At 37.8% G+C, this 26,207-nt stretch overlaps 1 long non-coding RNA gene across 1 annotated transcript; it reads right to left on the bottom strand.

Annotated features, from left to right (window-relative positions):
• Nucleotides 1-314: 314 nt before the first annotated feature.
• On the bottom strand, nt 315-26,207 carry LOC117928041. The gene is made up of 13 exons (XR_004653472.1): nt 25,704-26,207; nt 24,852-24,937; nt 24,667-24,724; nt 22,503-22,621; nt 20,805-21,477; nt 20,628-20,717; nt 5,164-5,325; nt 4,976-5,016; nt 4,714-4,848; nt 2,761-2,916; nt 2,234-2,657; nt 717-1,139; nt 315-617 (listed from the first exon to the last, which is right to left on the bottom strand). It is a non-coding gene; the product is annotated as an uncharacterized LOC117928041 (long non-coding RNA).

Below are 26,207 nucleotides of genomic sequence, written 5' to 3'. Positions count from 1 at the left end.
AAACGTTTTTCTTTATTAAGTTGTAATGATTTCATTATTTGGATTTAATTGTATTCATTAGGTTTGCAAATCACAAAAACGGTGTCGTGCTTATGAATATCTTCCTCTTTGATCATGTAAAATTGGGAAGCAGTTATGGATTACTATTATGATAGCATAGTGTATTGATCCACACAGTTTGTGGCATGACAGTTTAAGGAAATTACAGAAGTGTAGCACTGATGGGTATGTCATGTGAACATTTTTCAATGGAGCTACTTGTTTAAATTTACATGGGTGAATTGTCACACCAATATCCTCTGATGAACCTTGGATTTTTATTTTATTTTTTCTGTTTCATCCTCTCTTGGTCAAGCCAAACAATTTGTCTTCATGAGGACTTCATGTTACCAATAAGCAACATCTTGTGTTCTCCTTCTCTTCATCCCCTTGTCAAGACACAACAATTTGATGCATCTTTGCATTGGGTTGCTTCCTCTCCGCTCCCTCTCCTTCCTCCTTGAGGCAAAACCATATCATTGCTTAGTTTTGACTATGTTCTTTTGATCATTGTGAGAGAGCATCATTGTAAGATGTACAAGAAATGTGTTGTGGTGAATTATCCCCTTCTCTACCACCTAAAATATGTTTTACTTAATCATAAGGACCAAGGTGTTTTAAGCATCAGGTAAGGAATTTGTTGACAATGATGTGAGAAATAGAGACAAGCAACATACCGGTATTCAAAAGACGTGATGTTCTTCTTTAGCATTTCACAACATTCATTTAGTCTGAACTCCACATTTGAGCAACTCGGAATCTCCACCTTCATTAGGATTGCAGGAAGCTGGCTTCTTGGAAAGACATGGAAAGGAAGCATCTAGAAATCTGAAAGAATTCTAGAGGCTTGTTGCTACTTTTGAATCATTCCAATCAATAGCAACTCCAAAAGATATATACAAATCTATCCCTAGAAAAGAGATGTGTCCTGTGCATATGCAACCATCTCTCTAATAGACTCGGGATTGTGCACCCTCATGGTAGTTTCGTATATATTGCACCATATGAATTGTAGATATCCAACTACCAATATCACTACACCTGAATGAACTAGGAGTTATGTTGAAAGTGAATTTGGACAACCCATCATCGAAAGAATCCTGTAGGAATACACCAAAAAGAAAATCTTATTAACATAAATGAATTCATCCCGTTAAAGGATAAAGTTGCTTAAAAAATTGAATTGGGAGAGATAGAAATATTGATGCTTGCATGGGACTATGAAAGGGACCAACAAGTGGAACAAACATTGAATAGTAAATGTAAAACCATAAAGCTTGTAATTATTGTCAAAAGCTGCTCTCTACTGAAGTTTTTTAACAATAAAGGTAAGTGCAAAATTCACCTAATAGCTCCACTTGTAGGAAATTTCAATGGTGTGAAACTAGGATATGGTGAACTCACTTCTGCTAATGCAGTGAACCATTATGGATAAAAAATGAATCTCACCATTAGTTTTCACATAGGAGATGTGGGTTCTCTTTGGCCCATCTCTCAGTATTGGATTTAGGAGTTTTGTCTCTCATATATGGTTCCACTTGCCAAATACAATGGAGCTTAGCTAATGACAACACATTTAGAAAAATGCAAGAATTCCAAAGACATGTTTTGTGCTATCATGAATCATTCCAATCAATAAGGAATTGAAGTGCTATAATTTTTAATTGTTTTAGGGAACAGACCCCAATTCAATCTTGCGTAAGTAAATTCTCTTGAGTACCAACTCAATTCTAAGTTCTTTGGAAGAATTGAGACACCAATTCAATCAAAATTGCTAGTTGTTTTTGTGATAGATTGTCTTCCTCCACTGATACTAGGGAAAATGCTTTTGAAAACCATTAATCTGGAAATTACAGAGGGAAATGGGATTATGCTGTTATTGTATCTCTAATCTCCTTGACACAAATAGATATTTCCTTGCAACCAACAATTTCTAATTCTATCACTTCTATTCTAGCATGTGATTTAGGAAGAGAATTAAGGTTCGGAATATTGCCAACATGCAAGGAATTGAGAAAGGCCAAGTGGGCAGCCACAATAGCTAGTTCACAAACAAATGACACCATTGGAAGTGGAACACAAAACATAAACTTCAAAAACAAAACTTGTTTCCCACAATCATAAATACTAAGGTGTTTAAGCATTAGGTAAGGCATCTTTTGACAATGATATGAGAGAGAGACAAGCAACATACCGGTATTCAAGAGAACTAGTATTCTTCTTTTGCATTCGACAACATTCATCTATTCTACACTCCAAATTTTAGCAACTTAGGATCTCCACCTTCATTAGGATTGTAGGAAGTTGGCCTCTTGGAAACACATGAGAGAACATTTAGAAACCTGAAAGAATTCCAGAGACTTGTTGTTGCTTGAATTGTGAATCATTCCAATCATAAATACCAAGGTGTTTCAGGATCAGGTAAGGCAACTCTTGACAATGATGTGAGAGATAAAGCCAAGCAGCATACTAGTATTAAAGAGAAGTAGTATTCTTCTTTTGCATTCAACAACATTCATCTACTCTACACCCCAAATTTTAGCAACTTAGGATCTCCGCCTTCATTAGGATTGCAGGAAGCTGGCCTCTTGAAAACACATGAGAGGACATTTAGAAATCTGAAAGAATCCCAGAGACTTGTTGTTGCTTGAATTGTGAATCATTCCAATCAGTAACAACCCCAAAGCCCTATATACAATTTTGAATTGTCAACCTTCTTACCTTGAATGAAAAACCTATCCATAGGAAAGGGGCATCTTGGGCATGCAACCATCAATTATTAGCTATTGAAAAGGCTTGAAGTTGTGCACCCACTTGGTAGCTTCTAATTCATTAAACCATATAACTTCTAGATATCCAATTGGCACGTCACTACACCTGAAGGTAAGTGAATAGGAGGTTAGACAACCTTTCACAAAAAGAATCCTGTAAGAATACACCAAACAGAACTTTTTGTTAACATAAATGAATTCACTCAGTTAAATTATTGTGTGAAAATTTAAATTGGGATAAATAAAAATACCGATGCTTACATGGGACTATGGGAGGACCAACAAGAGGAACGGACTTTGAATAGCAAATGTGAAGCCATAAAGCTTGTAACTGCTGTTAGACGTTACTCCCTAGTCAAGTTTTCAACAAAAAGGTTCAATGTAGGGATTCTCTAGTAGTTGAACTTGGAGAAAATTTCAATAGTATGACTTTATACTTGTAATAAGAAGATAAAATGTAAGAATTATGTGTTGGGAATAAATGAAACTTACTAAATATATGGATAGGATAGGGTGAAATCTTTGTGCTTCCATTTTTGGAATCTAACGGATCAAAGATGGATCTCTCCATCTATTTCCAGATAGGAGATGTGGGCAATCTTGAATTGATGTCTCATCATTGGATTTGGAACCGATGTATAGCTCTGAAACCATGACAGGGTTCTCCTTCAATTGTCAAATACAATTGGAGCTTAGGTGAGGTCTTGGTGATATAGAAAAATCAGGGATTCTGGAATCTTTACATGAAAATATACATGAGATACATTGGAAGAAAGGGCAGGCCTTGGACATCTGAGAAAAAACACATCTTAAATATACTATCAATCATGGTGATTTGTTTGAGAATCATGAGTCTATGAAGGCCTCACTTAGATAAGGGATGTCTTTGACATTTCTCACTCTTCAATCTCAGGAAGGTACATCATCAACCAGAACATTATGAATATGAGTTATCATGAGACAACTAGTTTATGTTTTTTATTCTTTTCTCATCGGAGGGGATTAAAAGATATGTAGTTGCAAGGACAAGAGATGTAGCCAGTAGTGAGAAAATCAAACAATCCTTCTCTGGTGCAGACCACAAATTTTAGCAACTCGTGATCTCCGCAATTTAGAGCACTGAAGGAAATTGGCAAGTTGGAAAGAAGTGACATGACATTTAGAAATATGCAAGAATTCCAGAGATCATTCCGATCATTAAGGAATCCAAAGCCCTATAATTTGAATAGGGCATCCACTTGGCATGGATAACGCACCTATCTTTGGAAAAAGATTGGGCACCAATTCAATTATCAACTCTCTATGAAACTTGAGATACAAGGTACCAATGTTAGTTGCTTTCATGGCAATTCTTCTTTTGCTAGTATTGGGGCAAAGCCTTTTGAAAACCCTCAATCTAAAAATTACCAAGGACATGAGATCATGTTGTAATCTCATCTCCAATCTCCAGTTGCAAACAAATTATTTATTTCAATCAACAATCTTTAATGCGTTCACTTCTATCATACGATAAGAAATTTGGGAAAACAAGTAAGCTTTATAATATTAGGAATATGCAAGGAATTGATAAAGGTCATGAATCTACTTTCAAAAAATAATATATAAAAACAAATATCTTTTCACCCATGAATACTGTTATCAGCTTCTAAAAAACATTAGGTCTTGAAATAACCAAATGTTCCTCTAGTATTAAAGTTAAAGTTCAAAGTTACCAAGAGTGTTTTTTTGACCCATGCATAAAATAAAAAGAAAATAAGAAAGCATAACATATAACTCATAATTGTGTCAAGTATGAGTTCAATTCATGGTCATGCACAATTGCATTAAGTATTTAAAAGCTAAATAAGGCTATGTGCAATTCAAAGAATACCATGCAACTCAAAATAAAATCCTCACAGCTCACCATAGAATGAGAACTCAATTGTCTTTCTTCCAATCAGAAGAGTTTGTTCTCTTCAAGCCTCCTACTTGCACAACTCAAGACAACAGGACATAACAAAAAGCCTCTTTCACCTCAAACATTATTCAAATCTGCAATCTAAATCTAGATAAGATAATTTTCTACATATATAACATGTTGCAAACAAATAACAATATGTTGGTTTAAAATTGAAGAGCATTTCAAACCAAACAAAATAGAAAAATTTTCAGTGTATATCACTCACCTAAAAGCTTGTATGTTGGATAAAATTCCTGCTAATGAATCCTGACAATTATTTGCCATCAAAATTTAGTAATGATTTATAAACAAAAAAAAAATTACAAATTTTTTTAGCAATGTTCCATGAAAAACACATTGCATATTGATTGAGAAATTAATATGAAATCCACCAATTTGAAAGACACTAAATACCATATGTTCTCTTGAGTTCTCCATGTATCAAAATAGATGCAAGTTGCTATTTGAGCCACCAAAATCACGGAGCAAAAGACTTCTTAGCATGGAAGGCGTACCATATTTTAAACAAGGTTCTTAACTTTCCAAGAGACATAAGAACATGGAGTGTTGTAGAAACTGTAGAATAAATAAATGGAAGTTAGACATATGCACTTGCTACTTAGTTTTTTAATCATGTGTGAAATAAATAAAGAGGTGTTACTTGCATTTAGGCCAAACTTGTAGTTTCTAATGTGAAATCCAAATCTCATTTTGTCAACACAATAAGAGCATTAAACATATAGCAAATTGAATCCTTCCTTTTGACAATTTGAAAACCTTAAAGGAATGACTTGAGATCATAAATAACTATACGGTAAAGAAAACTTTCATCATTCTTTCTAAAAGGAAAATTTGTCATTTCCTTGATTACGGAAGATTGATATTTTAACATAAAGTGCACTTATTAAGGTAAACTTTGTGCATTATATATTGAATTAGAAAATTGTATTTAAATCCGGTTAGAAGGGTATCACAAAAGATGCTTAATTGAAATGAAGGCATCCATGCCAATTTGTAACTATTGTCAAATAACACCTTCCCTTGTCATTTTACGTCCCATGCTTGCATGTCAAATCTCTAACCAAGACTGCTCAAAGAGCACCTAAAAGAAAATTACGAAGATTTCATTACAGGTAGAACTTAAGATGCTTACATTGACCATGGGAGAGATCGATAAGAAACAACATGTAGTGTCTACTTACAATTGAGAAAATATATATATACAAGGCTAGGAGTCCTAACTACCATACATGTGACCTATATTAAAAAAAGGAAAGATTGTACACTATAAATTCATTATATTCAACACCCCCCCTCAAGCTGGAGCATATACGTCATATGCACCAAGCTTGTTACAAATGTATTTAATCATAGGACCTTTGAGAGATTTAGTGAAGATGTCTGCTAGTTGATCATTTGAATTAACAAAACTTGTAGCAACACATCCTAATGCGATCTTCTCTCTAATGAAGTGATAGTCAACTTCAATATGTTTGGTCCTTTCATGAAAGACTGGATTGGATGCAATATGTAATGTGGCCTGGTTATCACAGATGAGTTTCATCTGTTCATCCTTTCCAAATCTCAACTCTCGAAGAAGATGTCTCAACCATATGAGTTCACATGTTGCCAAAGCCATAGCTCGATACTCAGCTTCAGCACTAGATCTGGCCACTACATCTTGTTTCTTACTCTTCCAAGATATTAGATTACCTCCAATAAAAACACAGTACCCTGAAGTGGAACGTCTATCTGTGGGTGAGCCAACCCAATCTACATCTGTGTAACCAACAATCTGAGTATGACCTCTGTTCTCGTACAACACTGATTCGTGCCTAATTGGTGTCTCAGCTGATTTGTGTCCAGCTGGTGCTACTTGATGGCGGGAGTAATCAACAAAATTTTTAACCTATAACACCATGAACTAGGGTAGCAAATAAAAAGCTACTATAGCATAGTGGCTCTAGGATCGTTCCACTGGGAAGGGTACTCAAGTTGAAAATGATACCAATTCAAAGTGAATTGGTGCTGTTTCATTTCAAGATTAGCTTAAGAAATAAAACACAAACTTTGGTTGGAAAAGGGTTAAGCTTAAGTTAACAACACGGCAAGTGATGAAAATTACTTAAGAAGAAAAGCATTCCTTGGAGATTCAGGTATACAGGGGAGGTTTCTCATGCAAAAGCATAGCTCCGGTCAGTTGGTTCATTTCCTCACATTAGAGAATTAACATAAAGTCAATTCTCTAACAGGTGCTGCACAAATGCATCCCTCAATTGGATTTCAGCTTTAATTCTCTCACTAATGCAACTTGCAATGGTTTGAGCCTCTCACTTAGCCTTTACCATTCAAGGTGATCTTTAACCTTGGACTTCCCTTCACAAGCTCGCAAGAGATAACTAATGGATGTCTCCTTAGAGTCCAAAAGCTTACCAAGTGTTGGCAATTCTAGAAAATCCTACCTTCAAGTCACCTACCAGAGGCTCGCAAGGGGTAAACTAGTGCATCTCCATGGTTAGAGATCACTTGCCTTACCAAGTGTTGGCCCAGGTGACTCCAAGACGTTTTAAGTTAACTAAAAACATTAGAAACCATTCACGGGACACACTTACTCTTCATTCATAGCTGAAACCACAAAGCTTCTGATTCATGCACTTGGAACCTTTCCCGGCAACCTTAACTCCAAGGAACTAAAAGGTTTAGTTACTCATTCTCTGGGGAAAACTCCTCAGAGAGTGCATAACTTAGTAAAAATAAGTAAAAACACAATCAAAGTGAGAAGGTAAAGCAGAGCTCAAGCTCAAGCTCTGTATATTTCTTCCTTTGAAACTTACAAAAGGTTCAACACCCCCAGAACAGGCTCCTCGGGGTCCATTTAAACCAAAATTACAATTACAGCTATTACCTGGATATTTTTGCCAAATTCCTAACTTATAAACTAAGGAATCCTATCATTGGTGACTTACAAGGAGAATTTGGGCATTTAGGCAACAAAAATCTATTGAAAAATATCTCCAAGTTTCGGTTACAAATATCGGGAAGCACTAAGGACCATTTCGCAGGTAAAAGATGAGGTCTGCGAAATTTCGCAGGTGCATAAGAAGGGCTGCGACATTTCTTTGCAGAAAAAGGCTGATTCAACATCTCTGCGAAGTGGACTTCCATCTTGTGGTGTTTGGCTTCCATCGCGGCGTGAAGCTTCAGGGGAAATCCATAGCACTGTACAAAAAGGCTGCGAAACCATTCCGCAACAAAAGGCTGATTCCGCAGCACTTTTCTGAATCCTTCCTTCAGCTTGGAGCAGTCATCTTCCAAAGGCTGTAACTTCCTCATTTCAACTCCGAATTGCACACGATTTGAAGCATTGGATTGTTGACTTCCTAAGCTTTCAAATGACATATAGCATGCATAAATTGGACATCAGGAAGTGCTCCAAAAGTGGCTGCAGTGACTGTCATCAAGAATGCTTCATGGCTGGATTCTCTTTGCTTCCCCTCCTTGCATTTCCACTTTGCTATGGCAAAAGTGCTTCAAAGTTTTGATTCTTCATGCCTCTAAGCTTCCCATTGCTTGCCAAGGATTCCATATAACTCTCCTCAATCTCATAATGCTTTGGTGATCAAAATACTAACAAAAACACCAAAACTTACACAATTTGATTAGAATTGATTGAAAGGGGCCTTAACATGCTAATTGGGTTAAAAGGCACTAACTACTACTCAAAAGTGTTTAAAAGGATTAATTAAAAGCTATCTAATAGCACTTTTTGAGTAGTAATCACTTCCCCCAACCGACATATTGCTAGTCCCTTAGCAATGAAGGAGAGAAAAATAAAACAAAATTACCTTAATTTACAACATCATGCTAATCACTTCAAAAAAATATTTAAGTGGCATGACTGACAAAACTCTCACATGGAACATCAAAGAACTATAACTTCAAATTTCAACAAGAGTTATCAAAAACTTTGCTAAATACCATTGATCAAGGGAATGCATTATGCAAATTGAAGTTTTAAAATCATTTTCACTTCCAAAGAACCAAACTTTATTCTTCCACAAAAATCTAAGTGTAAGATGATAGCTTCCGAATATAGCATGCTAAACTAATCTCTCCTCCCAACCTATCTCTTTTCAACACTTTAGTAAACTGACCAAATTCAATAGGCAAAGAACACACATTTTTTTTTTTGAGGGTACAGGCTTAAGGGGCATTCTTTTCTATTTTGTCCATGTAACGGGGGTCCATCGATGACTCCCAACCAATTAAGGTTTAGGGCATCAAGCTTTAAGAATCTTTCAACCACTAACTCCTCGGATTTCGCCCCGGACTTTTTCATATACCCTTTTTGCCTACCATATGCTAACTCCACCTATCCACCCTTGTAATGAGCATTGAGGCCGGTGACTCCCAACCAATTAAGGCTTAGGGCACCAGGTTTAAAAGGTTTTCACCATATACCCTTTCAGACCTTGCTCGGGTTTCAAGGCAAGCAAACACTTTGCTTTCTTTCTTTTTTTTCTTCAAAGGCTCATTGGCCTTTCATGGGGTGTTTCAATATCATTAAAATGAGGTCAAAGGTACTAAGTCCCAAAATTTTCTAAGTCAAGGGGGAAATAGTTTTTCATCTTATAATCGGAAGCTGTTGTGCACAGTGTGTGGATAGCTTAAAGTGGAAGGACTAAATTTGATTTCAATAGAAGCTTCAACAATTGAACCACTTTAGCAAGCATAATCCAAACTCTAAGTTAGATGAAAAGCAACAGTTCAGTTTCTCCTATTTTAATTCGAAAATTTTTCCTCAAAATCCATGGAGATTATAGTAACAAGCAAAACAACTACAACTACTTTACTAGACAAGGCTAAAATATCAAAATAACTTAGCATACTTCCTTCAACTTAGCAAACTTCCTTCCTCATATCTCCCCCCCCCCCCCCCCAACCGAGCTGAACATTGTCCTCAATGTTTCAAGAGCGATTAAAAAATAAAGGGAGGAAGTGGTACCTCCTTAGTGACATAGAGTCTAAGTCGTATAGGAGAAACCACATGTTTCAAAGAAAACAAAAGAATCAGTGAGTAGAGAAAATAGAAAAATGCCAAGTTTAAACAAAAATGATGTCTATATATGATTCTGAGAAAGTAGAATATAAGATATGATCAATGGATACCTCCAATCCCAGAATATAAAACATCATAACATGGAGCTATGTATAATATATAAAGACAAAAAGTAAAGAGATGATCAAGTAATGATAAGGTCCTGTGGAGCTGATGCATCTGTGGTGGCCTCTTGAGTGGGTTGGATCAGAACTTCAACCTCTGCTTTGGTAGTCTCCTTAGGTGGCATAGTCTCCTCAACTGGAGCTCTCAGTTGGTAGCTATGGGATTTGATGGTTTAAGGAGGTAAGAAATGGAATGAGAGGCTTCATGTGTGGGGCTCTCCTCTTCATATGCATGGTCGTGGGGCTCTGTTGGCATTTTAGCAACTTCCCTTGGCTTTGCAAGGTATTTTTGCATACCTCCCTCCATTTTGCAAGTCAATTTCGGAATTTTAAGGTCATTTCTAAGCTTGGAGGTGATTTGGCAGCCATTTCGAAGCTTTGAGGTGATTTCGTAGCCATTTTGAAGCTTGGAGGTCATTTCATAGTCATTTCGAAGCTCAAAAGTGATTTCGCAGCCCAAAAGTGCCATGCAAAATGGAGCTTTGTCTGCGAAATTGGAAGTTTTTATGTTTGCATCCATTTCGCAGCTTTGAAATACCCTGCGAAATTGGGCTTTGGCTGCGAAATTTGGAGTTTTTATGCTTCCCAACCGTTTCGCAGCTGCGAAATAAGGGTCAATTTGCTGTAAAAATGGCACTCGTGTGCCAAAAGTTGGTTTTGCAGCTTTGAAATCCTCTGCGAAATTGAGCTTTTCCTGCGGAAATGGGATCTTTCATGCTTTGGTGGTTCGCAGCCGCTTTCGCAGCTGCGAAATTGGGGTCACTGTACCGTGGAATGGCACTCGTGTGCCAAAAATCGGTTTCGCAGTTGCGAAACATCCTTCGCAGTGGAGAAATTGCTGAGGAATCGCTGCGGAATGGGGCTTTTTTACGCTTCAGTGGTTCGCAGAGCACTTCGCAGCTGCGAAATGGGGGTTCCTATGCTGCGGAGTGGCACTCGTGTGCCAATCTTGGATTCACAGCTGCGAAATCTTTCGTAGAGGACCCAAAAGTGTTGCGAACTGATTTCGCAACAAAAAACCATTTTCGCAGAGAAATCCTCTTTGGCTGCGAAATCTCGCAGAGCTCTTTTTCTCCCCTGTTTTTGCTCTGTTTTTGCTCTGTTTTCGCTCCGATTTCTTCCTTTGCATTTTCTCCTGATTTTGATCATCCAAAAACCTATATTATATCAAAATAAAGTAGAATTAAAGCATTAAAATCAAAATTAAAGCATTGAAATCAAAATTAAAACATTGAAATCAAAATTAAAACAAGTAATAAGTAAAACAAAAAGATATGGACTAGCTAGTCTTAAGAAAGACTAAGTCCATCAAAGAATTTGATCCTGATTTAGCTTGCCCGGATCCCATATGAAGTTAGTATCCTTCATTTGAGACTTGCTGTGTATGATGGCAACGAAACCAATTCCCTTTTTGCCATACAACGCTTGGAGGAAAAGTAGAGGCATATGTTTCTTCATCAATTCTTTCTTGATGACTATCCTTTGTGGTTCTCTTTGTTCATTATCTGCTCCTTCTTCTTTATTAAACAAAGGTAGAATCTCTTCTATCCTTCTCCAACTTTGTAGAGTAGCAAGCACATTAGGGGGTTCAGACAAACCTTCCTCACAATCCGCAAAACTTTCATTCAACTTGTCTTGCACATTCTGATTGCAATGCTCCTCTACCAGAGTGTCAATAATACACACTTCCTCTGGACCCTCTTCTTCTTCCGGAGTGATTTGCTTTTTAGACATATAAAAAATGTTGAGATCAAGTGTCATATTGCCAAAAGTGAGTTGCATGAGCCCATTCCTACAGTTGATGATTGCATTTGAGGTAGCAAGGAATGGCCTTCCCAAGATGATAGGAACTAAATTAGCTTCCTTTACAGTAGGATTCGTATCAAGAACAATAAAATCCACCGGATAGTAGAAATTATCAACTTGAACCAAGACATCCTCAATTACTCCCCTGGGAATTTTTACTGACCTATCTGCTAGAGATAGAGTAATTGCTGTTGGCTTCAACTCACCAAGTCCCAATTGCTTATAAACAGTATATGGAAGCAAATTCACACTAACTCCCAAGTCTAATAAAGCTTTCTCCACTACCTTTCCTCCAATCATGACTGAAATGGTAGGACTTCCCGGATCTTTGTACTTCAAAGGAGACTTACACTGTAAGATTGCACTTACTTGCTCAGTCAAGAAGGCTTTCTTATTTACAGTCAACCCTCTTTTGATAGTATACAAGTCCTTTAGGAATTTTGCATATGTTGGAACTTGCTTAATCATATCCAACAGTGGGATATTGACTTTAACTTGTCTCAATACTTCAAGAATTTCAGCTGCATTTCTAATCCCCTTCTTCCCATGCAATGCTTGAGGAAAAGGTGGAGAAGTTGATTTCTTCAGCATTTCTTCCTTCAGAAGTTCCTTCTCTGGATTTGCATTTGTTGTTGACTCAGAGTCCTCTTTCTTATCACTGATCTCTCCTTCTTTGTCTTTCATTTCCTCCTCCTTCATTGTCTCTTCTTCTTCAACAGGTGGCTTAGGTGGTGGCTGCTCAATATTCTTACCACTCCTTAGAGTGATCAAGGCTTTGACATCTTTCATCTGTGATGATTCCCCCACATGGCTTTCCACTTCTTGGACACCCTTGGGATTTTGATGGGGTTGGGAAGGAAATCTTCCCTTTTCTTGCACTGTATTCAAATTTGTAAGCCTTGATATTGAGTACTGGAGATTATCAATTCTTTGAGTTATATCATTTTGCATTCCATCCATCCTTTTGTTCAGAGTATTCTCTACTCTGTCAATTCTTTGATTAAGCTGAGTATTGATGGCTTTTTGTTCTCCAACAAAATCTCCCACTACCTTGCTGAGATTCAAAATGGCTTGTTCAAGACTTGAAGATTGCTGAGATGGTTGATCCGGTTGTTGGTACTGAGGTACTTTAGGCTTCCATGAAAAATTTGGATGATTCCTCCAACTTGAGTTGTAAGTATTTCCATAGGGCGCATTGTTATTGGGCTTGAATTGTCCAACAACATTTACTTGCTCTCCAAACATTTCCCTTTCAGCTAAAATTGTAGGGCATTCCTCCACCAAGTGTTCATAGGATTGACAATTAGGACAAAGCTTCACTTGTACTGGTGATTCAGCAACAGCTTGCACTTCATGCATTTTCTTCAGTTCCAGCTCCTCCAATCTTCTTGTCACAGCTGCAAACTTTGCTTTTGTATCATCCTCTTCTTTCAAAGTATACATCCCAGCCTTAGCATTGAAAGCATTCAGTTGAGACTTCGTCCTTCCCACTTCTCCTTTGGTTGGTTCATCCCATCCCCTTGAAACTTCAGCTACATAATTCAAGAAATCCATAGCTTCCTCCGGATTTTTGCTCATGAAATCTCCTCCACACATTGTCTCCAGGAGTTGCTTCATTGAGGATGACATCCCATCATAAAAATAGCTCACCAATAGCCAAGTATCAAAACCATGGTGAGGACATGCATTTATAGCTTCCATATATCTTTCCCAACACTCATAGAATTTCTCATTCTCTTTAGCTGAGAAGTTTGAAATTTGCCTTTTCAAGCCATTTGTTCTATGAGTGGGAAAAAATTTCTTAAGGAATTCAGCTTGTAAGTCAGTCCAAGTACGGATACTCCTTGGCCTTAAAGAATTAAGCCAAATTTTGGCTTTATCCTTTAAAGTAAAAGGAAATAACTTAAGCCTCATCAAATCAATTGAAGCTCCTCCCTCTTGGAATGTATTACAAACATCTTCAAATTCCTTAATATGTGCATAGGGATTCTCACTTTCCATTCCATGGAAAGTTGGTAGAAGTGGAACAATATATGGTCTGATCACTAGCTGCTCTGTAGGAGGTATTATACATGATGGTGCACTCATACGAGGTGGATGCATACGGTCCCTCATTGATCTAAATTCATTGAGATTGTCTTGACGAACTTGGTGACTATGCTGATCTTCAGGAGTAGTTTCCATGATATTCAAGCTCAATTTCAATTCCTTAGTATGAGGTGAATCACTTCTAACAAGCCTTCCTCTATTGCCTCGTATCCACTTTGGCATACACAACTAGTATCTAACTGAAACTAAAGTGAAAATACAAGACAACAAAAGAAAACAGGGCTACAAAAACAATATAACACTAAGCTGAATTTAAAAGCTAACTTTAAATTATGAGTCAGTAAAACAAAAATAATGAGAATTATTAAAGCTAAAGAAACTTTACCACACTTGTGATGAAAATCACAAGTACACTGAAATAGTATCACTGATTCTTGACACCTTCCCCGGCAACGGCGCCATTTGATTCGTGCCTAATTGGTGTCTCAGCTGATTTGTGTCCAGCTGGTGCTCCTTGATGGCGGGAGTAATCAACAAAAATTTTAACCTATAACACCATGAACTAGGGTAGCAAATAAAAAGCTACTATAGCATAGTGGCTCTAGGATCATTCCACTGGGAAGGGTACTCAAGTTGAATATGATACCAATTCAAAGTGAATTGGTGTTGTTTCATTTCAAGATTAGCTTAAGAAATAAAACACAAACTTTGGTTGGAAAAGGGTTAAGCTTAAGTTAACAACACGGCAAGTGATGAAAATTACTTAAGAAGAAAAGCATTCCTTGGAGATTCAGGTATACAGGGGAGGTTTTTCATGCAAAAGCATAGCTCCGGTCAGTTGGTTCATTTCCTCACATTAGAGAATTAACATAAAGTCAATTCTCTAACAGGTGCTGCACAAATGCATCCCTCAATTGGATTTCAGCTTTAATTCTCTCACTGATGCAACTTGCAATGGTTTGAGCCTCTCACTTAGCCTTTACCATTCAAGGTGATCTTTAACCTTGGACTTCCCTTCACAAGCTCGCGAGAGATAACTAATGGATGTCTCCTTAGAGTCCAAAAGCTTACCAAGTGTTGGCAATTCTAGAAAATCCTACCTTCAAGTCACCTACCAGAGGCTCGCAAGGGGTAAACTAGTGCATCTCCATGGTTAGAGATCACTTGCCTTACCAAGTGTTGGCCCAGGTGACTCCAAGACGTTTTAAGTTAACTAAAAACATTAGAAACCATTCACGGGACACACTTACTCTTCATTCATAGCTGAAACCACAAAGCTTCTGATTCATGCACTTGGAACCTTTCCCGGCAACCTTAACTCCAAGGAACTAAAAGGTTTAGTTACTCATTCTCTGGGGAAAACTCCTCAGAGAGTGCATAACTTAGTAAAAATAAGTAAAAACACAATCAAAGTGAGAAGGTAAAGCAGAGCTCAAGCTCAAGCTCTGTATATTTCTTCCTTTGAAACTTACAAAAGGTTCAACACCCCCAGAACAGGCTCCTCGGGGTCCATTTAAACCAAAATTACAATTACAGCTATTACCTGGATATTTTTGCCAAATTCCTAACTTATAAACTAAGGAATCCTATCATTGGTGACTTACAAGGAGAATTTGGGCATTTAGGCAACAAAAATCTATTGAAAAATATCTCCAAGTTTCGGTTACAAATATCGGGAAGCACTAAGGACCATTTCGCAGGTAAAAGATGAGGTCTGCGAAATTTCGCAGGTGCATAAGAAAGGCTGCGACATTTCTTTGCAGAAAAAGGCTGATTCAACATCTCTGCGAAGTGGACTTCCATCTTGTGGTGTTTGGCTTCCATCGCGGCGTGAAGCTTCAGGGGAAATCCATAGCACTGTACAAAAAGGCTGCGAAACCATTCCGCAACAAAAGGCTGATTCCGCAGCACTTTTCTGAATCCTTCCTTCAGCTTGGAGCAGTCATCTTCCAAAGGCTGTAACTTCCTCATTTCAACTCCGAATTGCACACGATTTGAAGCATTGGATTGTTGACTTCCTAAGCTTTCAAATGACATATAGCATGCATAAATTGGACATCAGGAAGTGCTCCAAAAGTGGCTGCAGTGACTGTCATCAAGAATGCTTCATGGCTGGATTCTCTTTGCTTCCCCTCCTTACATTTCCACTTTGCTATGGCAAAAGTGCTTCAAAGCTTTGATTCTTCATGCCTCTAAGCTTCCCATTGCTTGCCAAGGATTCCATATAACTCTCCTCAATCTCATAATGCTTTGGTGATCAAAATACTAACAAAAACACCAAAACTTACACAATTTGATTAGAATTGATTGAAAGGGGCCTTAACATGCTAATTGGGTTAAAAGGCACTAACTACTACTCAAAAGTGTTTAAAAGGATTAATTAAAAGCTATCTAATAACACTTTTTGAGTAGTAATCAAACACACCTTGGCCTGGTGTACTTTTGATATATCGAAGAATGCAGATTACGACATCCCAATAGCTATCACATGGTGACTGTAGGAATTGACTAACAACACTCACAGGAAAAGAAATGTCTGGGCGAGTAATGGTGAGATAGTTCAATTTACCTACGAGTCGTTGATATCTCCCAGGGTCTCCTAAAGGCTCCCCCTGTCCTAGTACAAGTTTGACATTCGGATCCATAGGTGTGTCTATCGGTTTACAGTCTAACATTCCAGTTTCTTCCAGGATGTCTAAAGCATACTTCCTTTGGGAAAGGACCACACCGGAACTGGATTGAGCTATCTCAATTCCCAAGAAATACTTGAGTTTCCCCAAGTCTTTGGTCTGAAAGTGCGTAAAAAGATGTTGCTTTAGTTTCTGAATACCATCCTGATCACTGCCTGTAATGACGATGTCGTCCACATAAACAACCAGATAAATACACTGCCCCAAGGAGTTATGATGATAGAAAACTGAATGGTCTGCTGTACTGCGAAGCATGCCAAACTCTTGAACAACAGAACTAAAACGGTCAAACCATGCTCGAGGAGATTGTTTCAAGCCATATAGAGAACGGCATAACCTACACACTAAACCAGACTCCCCCTGAGCAACAAAACCAGAAAGTTGCTCCATATAAACTTCCTCGGCAAGATCACCATGAAAGAAGGCATTTTTAATATCCAACTGATAAAGAGGCCAAGAACACATAGTAGCCATGGAGAGAAGCAAGCGGACAGAAGCAATCTTGGCAACAGGGGAGAATGTGTCACCATAATCAGAACCATAAACCCGAGTATAGCCTTTAGCAACTAAGCGGGCCTTAAGGCGATCAACCTGATCATCAGGACCAACCTTAACTGCATAGACCCAACGACAGCCAACTATAGATTTACCAGAGGGTAAAACAACGAGATCCCAAGTGCCATTAGAGTGCAGAGCAGCCATTTCATCCACCATTGCCTGTCGCCAGCCTAGATGGGAAAGAGCTTCATGGGTGCTCTTTGGAAAAGAAACAGAGGATATAGCAGAAACAAAAGCAGAATAGGGTGAAGATAATCGATGATAACTCAAAAAATTGTAAATAGGATGAGGATTACGAGTAAAGCGAGTACCTTTCCGAATAGCAATGGGTAAATCATCAGGAGAAGGCAGAGCCGGGGCAAGAGAAGTCGAAGGGATACGAAGTGAGTCAGCAGGTGCCTCAGCAAAAGGGAGAGGAGCAACGACACGAGGGCGACGATGATAAACCTGAAGTGGTCGAGGAGGCACAACATCAGATGGGGAGACAATGGGAAGGGGCAAGACTTCAGAAACAGGAAGAAACTCAGAAGTGGTGGAAAAGAATGGTGAGTCCTCAAAGAAAGTGACATCAGCGGAGATAAAGTATCGATGAGTCTCAAGGGAATAACAACGATAACCCTTCTGAAGTCTGGAATATCCCAAGAAGAGGCACTTCATGGCTTTGGCGGAAAGCTTGTCCTGTCCGGGAGTGAGAATATGAACAAAGCAAGTACAACCAAAGACACGAGGAGGAAGGAAATAAAGTGGTTGGTCAGGGAAGAGAAGGAAATGAGGAATCTGATCATGAAAAACAGAGAAGGGCATACGATTCATCAAATAACAAGCGGTAAGAACAACGTCCCCCCAAAAACAAAAAGGAACATTACTATGGAGGAGGATAGTACGAGCTGTCTCAACAAGATGTCGATTCTTGTGTTCAGCTGCCCCATTTTGTTGAGGAGTATGAGCACAAGAAGATTGATGAAGAATCCCATGATGAGACATAAATGAAGTAAATGGGGCTGAAAAATATTCCCTGGCATTGTCACTGCGTAACACACGAATAGAAATATTGAACTGGGTCTGGATTTCAGCATAAAATTTCTGGAAAATAGAGAATAACTCAACTCGATTTTTCATTAAAAATAATCAAGTACATCAAGAATAGCCATCAATGAAAGTGACAAAATACTGAAATCCTAAAGTAGACACAGTCCGACAAAGACCCCAAACATCAGTGTGGACAAGCTCAAAAGGAGACTTTGCCTGATTATTCAAAAGCTTTGGGAACGAAACACGAGTATGTTTCCCAAGCTGACATGACTCACACGAAAGCGATGACAAAGTGGAAAAACGAGGGACCATCTTCTGGAACTTGGAGAGACTAGGGTGGCCCAAACGACTATGAATGAGGAGAGGAGCATCAGTGGAAATGCAAACTGCAGGAGATGAATCCGAGGTGAGGTGATAGAGGCCTTGAGACTCACGTTCTATGCCAATCGTCTTTCCCGTACTCCGGTCCTGCAAGGTCACAAATTTATCAGAAAAGGTAATAGAGCAATTAAGAGTACAAGTGATTTTGCTGATGGAAATAAGATTAAAAGGACATTCAGGAGTATAAAGGACAGAAGTGAGAGGTAGAGAAGGCAGAGGAAGGGCTAAACCAATACCTTTAGCTACAGTTTGAGAACCATTAGCTAAGGTAACAGTAAGTAAAGTAGAGGTAGTAGTAATAGAGGAGAAAAGATCCTTATTACCAGATATGTGATTAGAAGCTCCAGAATCTAGAATCCAGGGTCCAAGAGAAGATGTGTGGGTAAGGCAGGCAGAAGCATTACCAGGCTGGGCAACAAAGGCAACAGAAGCCTGAGATGCCTAAGATGCGAAGGAGCTCGAAGGCTGAGGCAGCTGAGAATCAGAGGACTGGGCCACATGGGCAGTGCGAGGAGGCCATCCATGTAAATGATAGCAACGATCGCGAGTGTGGCCAAGTTTATTGCAATAGGTGCAATGAGGATGTTGGCCTCTACCTCGGTTACCACTGCGTCCTCCTCGAGAGGTAGTGTGAGAAACTAACACAGAAGAATCTGAAATACTATCAGATAGCAAAGTCTGAGTGGACGAGATACGAAGGAGGCGAGCAAACACATCATCCAAGGACGGAACTGATGAACTACCAAGAATTTGATCACGGACAGGCTCAAGATCCGGACCGAGGCCAATAAGAGTAAGGACCATGAAGAACTTATCAAGCTGTGTTTGTTGAGCCCCAACATCAGGAGTAAGAGGCATCACAGTTAAGAACTCCTCCTTAAGAGAGGCAATTTGGCCAATATAAGTAGATAGATCCAAATCCTGTTGGCTGATATGGACAATAGCAGAAGCCAACTTATAAAGACGCTGGATATCATTCGTGTATAATCCTTTGGCCTGAGTCCAAAATTTAAAACAAGTTTTGCAGGCCCGAAGATGAAGAAGGATCTTGGGATCAACTGATTGCCATAATACACTACATAACTGGGCATCTATCTTTCTCCACTGTACGCGCTCAACCTCAGGGATATCTTCCTCCTATGTAACCAAGTGATCCTCATATCCTTGTCCCATAAACCAAAGTTCAACAGAGGCAGACCAAGAAAGATAATTTTCACTGCCAACCAATTTCTCCGAAGTAATCATAGGAGATCTAGATATGACAGAGGAAAAAATGGAAGTTTTAGTAGCCATATCCACTTATCTGGAGAATGAAGTATATTTGGATCGAAGAGAGCCCTAATACGGCTTCAGATGCGGCTGAAGAAGGAAAAACCGAAGAATCGCCCGTGTGAGAGACCAAATAGAAAAGAAAAACAACTGTGGCACCATCGGAAAGGTAGAAAAACACTTCCCAAGGTACGTGCAAGGATTGAGGTTGAGAAAAAATAGTCGGAGGACGTCGGAAAAACTGTGCGGAGGGCCGGCGAAGTCAAAAGAACCCCAAAAAAGGCACGTGCAGGGCTCGGATGGTAGAAACAAGTATGAAGGGTGGCTAGTCGGCGTCAAGCAAGGCTGGAGGAGAAAGCGCGTCGTCGGAAAGTGGCTCACGCGTCGGCGCGTGAGATGCAGTCGCCAATCGGAAAAACGCGTGTGGCTGGCGCGTGGGTGGTTTTCTAGCTCCGGTGCTTTGGGAAAAATTGGAGATCTCCTCCAGGCGCTCCTTGCGGTGTCGGAAAAAGACATCGCTGGAAAAGTTCGCCGGCGGTGAATGTTTTCTGACGACGATTCGACCGACCGGAAAGCTTTGGGGGCTGGGGAAGGTGACCGGAATGAAACACGGTCATAGGAAGGTTTCCCAGAATTGATGACAAGGGAAAACTGGAAAGAATTAGGTTTTCTCCCTTGGCTCTGATACCATGTCAAGAGAGAGAGAAGAAAACCTTGATTCTCATTCATGTAGTGTCTACTTATAATTGAGAAAATATATATATACAAGGCTAGCTAGGAGTCCTAACTACCATACATGTGACCTATATTAAAAAAAGGAAAGATTGTACACTATAAATTCATTATATTCAACAGAAACAAAATACTCACCCATAAGTTTGTAACTATTGTACTCAAAACTTGCTTCCTAGTCAAACTTTCAACATAACTCCATGGAGACTTCCACAAATTGTTGAGCCACTGGTAAAACACAACATCAATATGAGAAATTTACAAGGTACTATGCAAATAAAAGAGTAAGAAATGTGTATTGAGAATAAGAGTTACCTTAATGAATGCAAGGATAGGATAGGGTTGAATTGGCTATGCACCCATTTTTGCAATTTGAATTTATTATGGTTCAAAAATGAGTTTATGATGTATCCTCATTTTAGGGGAAGCAGGCAATCTGGGGCCAATCTCTATCATTCTCCTTGAAACATCTTTGATTTCGAAGTTTGATAAAACTTAGAAGACAACCTTTCACTTGGCAAGGAGGACTAGAACAAGGCATCCCTTAATCTCTACAAGTTAAAGAAATGAAGTTTTGAAGAACAAGGGAGGGGGCTAGGATTCCAGATTTGACAATAGTTTCATTGAAAGATCAATGAGAGTTGTAGCAAGAAATCATGTCAAAAGGAAATTGCATTTAACAATGTACAATATAAAATGAATGAACTATGTTTTTAGAGAAGTGAATCTTTGTGAAATTGTTTCCTCAAAGGAAACCAGAACCTAGACAATGTGCAACATAAAGCTGTTAAAGAGATGTGAGACTCTAAATCTGATGAGGTAGGACTTGAGATCCACATTTTCTTAAGTGGGGAATTCTGAGGTTGTAGACACACTAGTAGTTTCCAGATTTAGATACTTCTCTTCAAATATTTGTATAACGTACATCTTCTTTGACATTGCTGCTCCAACAGGATGTCTAATAGGATGTGCAACCTATTTGGGCATACTACACGTACAACAAAAAATTTCATTAAAACAAAAAACTTTTACTAAAACAAAAATATGAAGTTAATGTCTAAGAAGATAAGATTTATATATAGTGAATGAGCATGATTGATTTTAACACAAAGGGAATGACGCCAAAATTTTTAAGAATATCATCACCACAAGTACCTAATTTGCATCATTAAAAATTCCACAAGGATTTGATGGTTAGGCAATAAAATAATTCTAGTAAATGAGTTAAAAATCAACGGAGCTAAGAAATATTAAATCCAAATAAGCATCAATCATTAAAGAATTAACCAACTACGAAAGACTTCAAATGACTTTTTCTCTGTAATTTCTGTTCCTAATTGGCCCCATTTGCTTGTACCAAAATATTATTAATTTGCTTTAAAGGAAATGGGTGACTCATATCTTTGAAAGGATGTGAGAGGTGGAAATCCCTCAATCTCTAGTGATTCAAGAGGATAATTCTTATGGCTATTGTTGTCATCATACATCATTCAGCTAGCTATAGACCACAAAATTGAACAATCATGAATACGTAGATGCTTAAATATGGTATGTACTTTATCTAAAGGAAAAGCTTATGAGACTTGGACATCTCGAGATTTCCAGGAATTAAGACAGATACAAGTTGTTGCTTCCTGTTATAATTGATCTGGATTGCAATCATCAAGCACTAACTCCATTCACTGCATGTTTTGAGCCTTCAACATAAAACCCAAATTCCATTCTATCGGCCAAAAAAAAAAAATACTAATAACTCCTCTGGAAACCATTTTATGTTGCTCAGATTATAAAATGTAGGATTTAACTGACTTCCATCATTGAAAATGAATTGATATAACTTTACAATATTAGTATATTCAACTTTTGACATGGCTGAAACTGATCCTGGAATCAAAAATCACATACACAAGTAGATATTTAACAAAAGAGGATCCAAAATCTCTTCAATTGATTAACGTATAAATGAATTAATAAAAAAATTTCGAGATAACTATGGGGAGATGAACCTTGTACCTCTGAGTTTCTTATTCTTCTTGAACAGGGCAATGAGCATCAAGTGTTGAGCACCTAGGAATCTCCCTTCCTCCACAGGCAAAGTCTGAACAATCTATCATTTCTTCATATTCCACTTCCTTGCAAAAGTCAAAATGATTCATGCCTAATTGGTGTCTCAGCTGATTCGTGTCCAGCTGGTGCTCCTTGATGGAGGGAGTAATCAACAAAATTTATAACCTATTACACCATGAACTAGGGTAGCAAAGAAAAAGCTACTATAGCATAGTGGCTCTAGGATCACTCACTAGGAAGGGTTTTCAAACTGAAAATGATACCAATTCAAAGTGAATTGGTGCTGTTTCATTTCAAGATTAGCTTAAGAAATAAAACACAATCTTTGGTTGAAAAAGGTTTAGATTTAGACTAACGGCACAGCAAGTAATGGAAATTACTTATGAAGAAAAACATTCCTTAGAGATTTAGGTTCACAGGGGAGGTTCCTCATGCAAAAACATAGCTTCGGTCAGTTGGTTCATTTTCTCGCATTAGAGAATTAACATAAAGTCAATTCTCTAATCGGTGCTGTACAAATGTATCTCTTAATTGGATTTCAGTTCTAATTCTCTCTCACTGATGCAACTTGCAATGGTTCAAGCCTCTCACTTAGCCTTTACCATTCAAGGTGATCTTTAACCTTGGACTTCCTTTCTCAAGCTCGCAAGAGATAACTAATGGATGTCTCCTTAGAGTCCAAAAGCTTACCAAGTGTTGGCAATTCTAGAAAATCCTACCTTTAAGTCACCTCCCAAAGGCTCGTAAGGGGAAAACTAGTGCATCTCTATGGATAGAGATCACTTGCCTTACCAAGTGTTGGCCCAAGTGACTCTAAGGCGTTTTAAGTTAACTAAAAATATAGAAACCATTCACGGGACACACTTTCTCTTCATTCATAGCTGAAACCACAAAGTTACTAATTCTTGCACTTGGAACCTTTCCTGGCAACCTTAACTCCAAGGAACTAAAGGTTTAGTTACTCATTCTCTGGGGAAACCTCCTCAGAGAGTGCATAACTTAGTAAATGAAAAATACAATCAAAGTGAGAAGGTAAGGTAGAGCTCAAGCTCTGTATTCTACTTTCTTTCAAACTTTTACAAAAGGTTTCTCTCCCTGAGAACAAGCTCTCCGGGCTCTATTTATATGAATATTACATTAATAACTATTACATGGATATTTAACCTTTTTCCTAACTTAAAAGCTAAGGAATCCTATAATTGGTGGCTTACAAGGAGAGTTTGGGGATTTAGACAACAAAAATCTAATGAAAAATATCTCAAAGTGTCGGTTACAAATATCGGGAAGCACTAAGAACCATTTCGCAAGTGAAAATGAGGTCTGCGAGATTTCGCAGATGTACAAAACGGGCTGCGAAATTACTTTGCAGCAACCGGTTAATTTCGCACCGCTGCGAAGTGGTTCTTCAGCTTGCGGTGTTCACCTTCCAACTTATCGTGAAACTTCAGGAGGAATTCCACAGCATTGTGCAAAAAGGCTGCGAAATCATTTCGCAACAAAAGGGTGATTTCGCAGCGCTGTGCAAAATTCTTCCTTCAGCTTGGAGTGATTGGCTTCCAATGGCTGTAACTCCTTCATTTCAACTCCGAATTGCGCACCGTTTGAAGCATTGGATTTTTGACTTCCTAAGCTTTAAAATGACATATAGCATGCATAAATTGGACTTCAGGAAGTGCTCCAAAAGTGGTTGACATGACTGTCATCAAAATGCTTCATGGCAGATTTCTCTTTGCTTCCCCTCCTTTCATTCCGGATTTGCTTATGGCAAAGGACTTCAAAGCTTTGGTTCTTCATTCTTCTGCTCTTTCCATTACTTTGCCAAGGATTCCAAATAACTCTCCTCAATCTCATATTGCTTTGGTGATAAAAAAACTATCAAAACACCAAAACTTAACACAATTTGATTAGAATTGATTGCAAGGGTCCTTAACATGTTAATTGGGTTAAAAGGCAATAACTACTACTCAAAAGTGTTTAAAAGGATTAATTACAAGCTATCAAATAGCACTTTTTGAGTAGTAATCACAAAACATGAAGAAAATATCATCAAAATTGAGACAAAAATAAGTGCATAAACTATCTCAAGAAGAGATTTATGCCTACTCCTTACCTTTTGAAGAAGTCCACTTGGTTAGAGCACATTTTACATGGACGCCCAATCACTGCAACTGCTGAACCAAAGGAGAGTTCAAACATCTAAAAAATTTGACGAACTCAAGTATCATGAAATACTTCATATGAATTCTAAATGATCTCATATCTAAAAAACATTGGCATAAAATTATTGTTGTTTACCTTACATATTTCTTCCATGGTCATAATCGAAACTTTGTTTGTCATAAGAAATCTTCCATGCTCATCTTGATTACTTACAATGAACACTGAAATGAAAAAGAAAAAAAACACAAAAAATGATGATTAGTTTGGTTTGATAAATTTAGCACACATAATTTCCTTTTTCTTGCATGAGAAAGGAAAGAGTAAATATATATATATATATATATATATATATATATATATATATATATATATGAATTTAATAATTTTTTAAAATTAGCAATTATAAAACTATTTTGGTTCTCAAAAAATTTATGGGAAAGTAGGGGAAAAAAATTATAAACTTTTTCTCTTGTTTGATTATTTATCGGAAAATTGAGGGAAAAACAAAAATCTATGAGAAATTTATTTAACACTTCTGAGGATCCAAAAATGTTTTAGATGTTGTCAAATCGATAATTTAAACGTGTTTAATTCCAATTAAATGAGTTTAATCAAACACATGAAATTGTGAATAAAATTATTTAAAAGCATTGAAATTCAAGTCATTAAAGTTGTCCATAAAATTTGGTATATTGAAGCAAGAAAAAAACAAAGCAATTTGAATGACTTGCTAATAAAGCAGCTAACTAGAATATGCCCTAGAGTTGTTCAGTGCCCTCTATATAAGAAATAAACAGAGAACACTTCTTACATTATTTTTTCTTAATTTTTCAACAGTTATAAATGGTTCATTTAATTTTTATAAACTGCCAAATCAAAATAGAGCATGAAAATGTGTTCAATATTTGTTTCAGGCTTGAAGCTTCGAGAAAAAGAAAATCTTAAATCAAATAAACAGAAAGAAAAGTTTAAACGCAAAAGAATTACCTGACTGTGTATTGGCGGAGTGGCACTTTGATTAAAATAGCACTTCATTGATCACTATTTTAGGAATGAGATCTATATAACGCCATTCTTCCCCTTTCTCAAATTGACACCATTTTTCCAGTAAATGACCTCATTAGAACTACAATAAGTGAAGTGATAATGTCATCTAATTAGTAAACCAAACCAAGTCAATAAACTAGAACTTCCTCTAGTATAAAGGTCTTGATACATTAGATATTGAATTTGTTGGATTAAAATCTCATTTATTGCACCTGGAAAGGTAGAAGTAGTAATGCTTATTTTTTATTGTGACAGATTATACAGAAAATTAGACACTGGGAAAATACCAAGCCAGGAGCCATGTCAAGAGCTGCTTTCTTGTGAAAAATTAAGTCCAATTAGAAAATTACAGTAGCGTGTAAGAGAAATTGAAAGTGGTGTTGAGAAGAGAAAAAGGAAGAATGATGTGTTGGGAATGAGATGTAATACCTTACTTATTAATAC

The sequence above is a fragment of the Vitis riparia genome, chromosome 13 (assembly GCF_004353265.1).
Source record: "Vitis riparia cultivar Riparia Gloire de Montpellier isolate 1030 chromosome 13, EGFV_Vit.rip_1.0, whole genome shotgun sequence".
In the NCBI taxonomy this organism is placed as follows: domain Eukaryota; kingdom Viridiplantae; phylum Streptophyta; class Magnoliopsida; order Vitales; family Vitaceae; genus Vitis; species Vitis riparia.
Note: the sequence above shows the minus strand (reverse complement) of the source record. Positions and strands in the feature narration are given on the sequence as shown.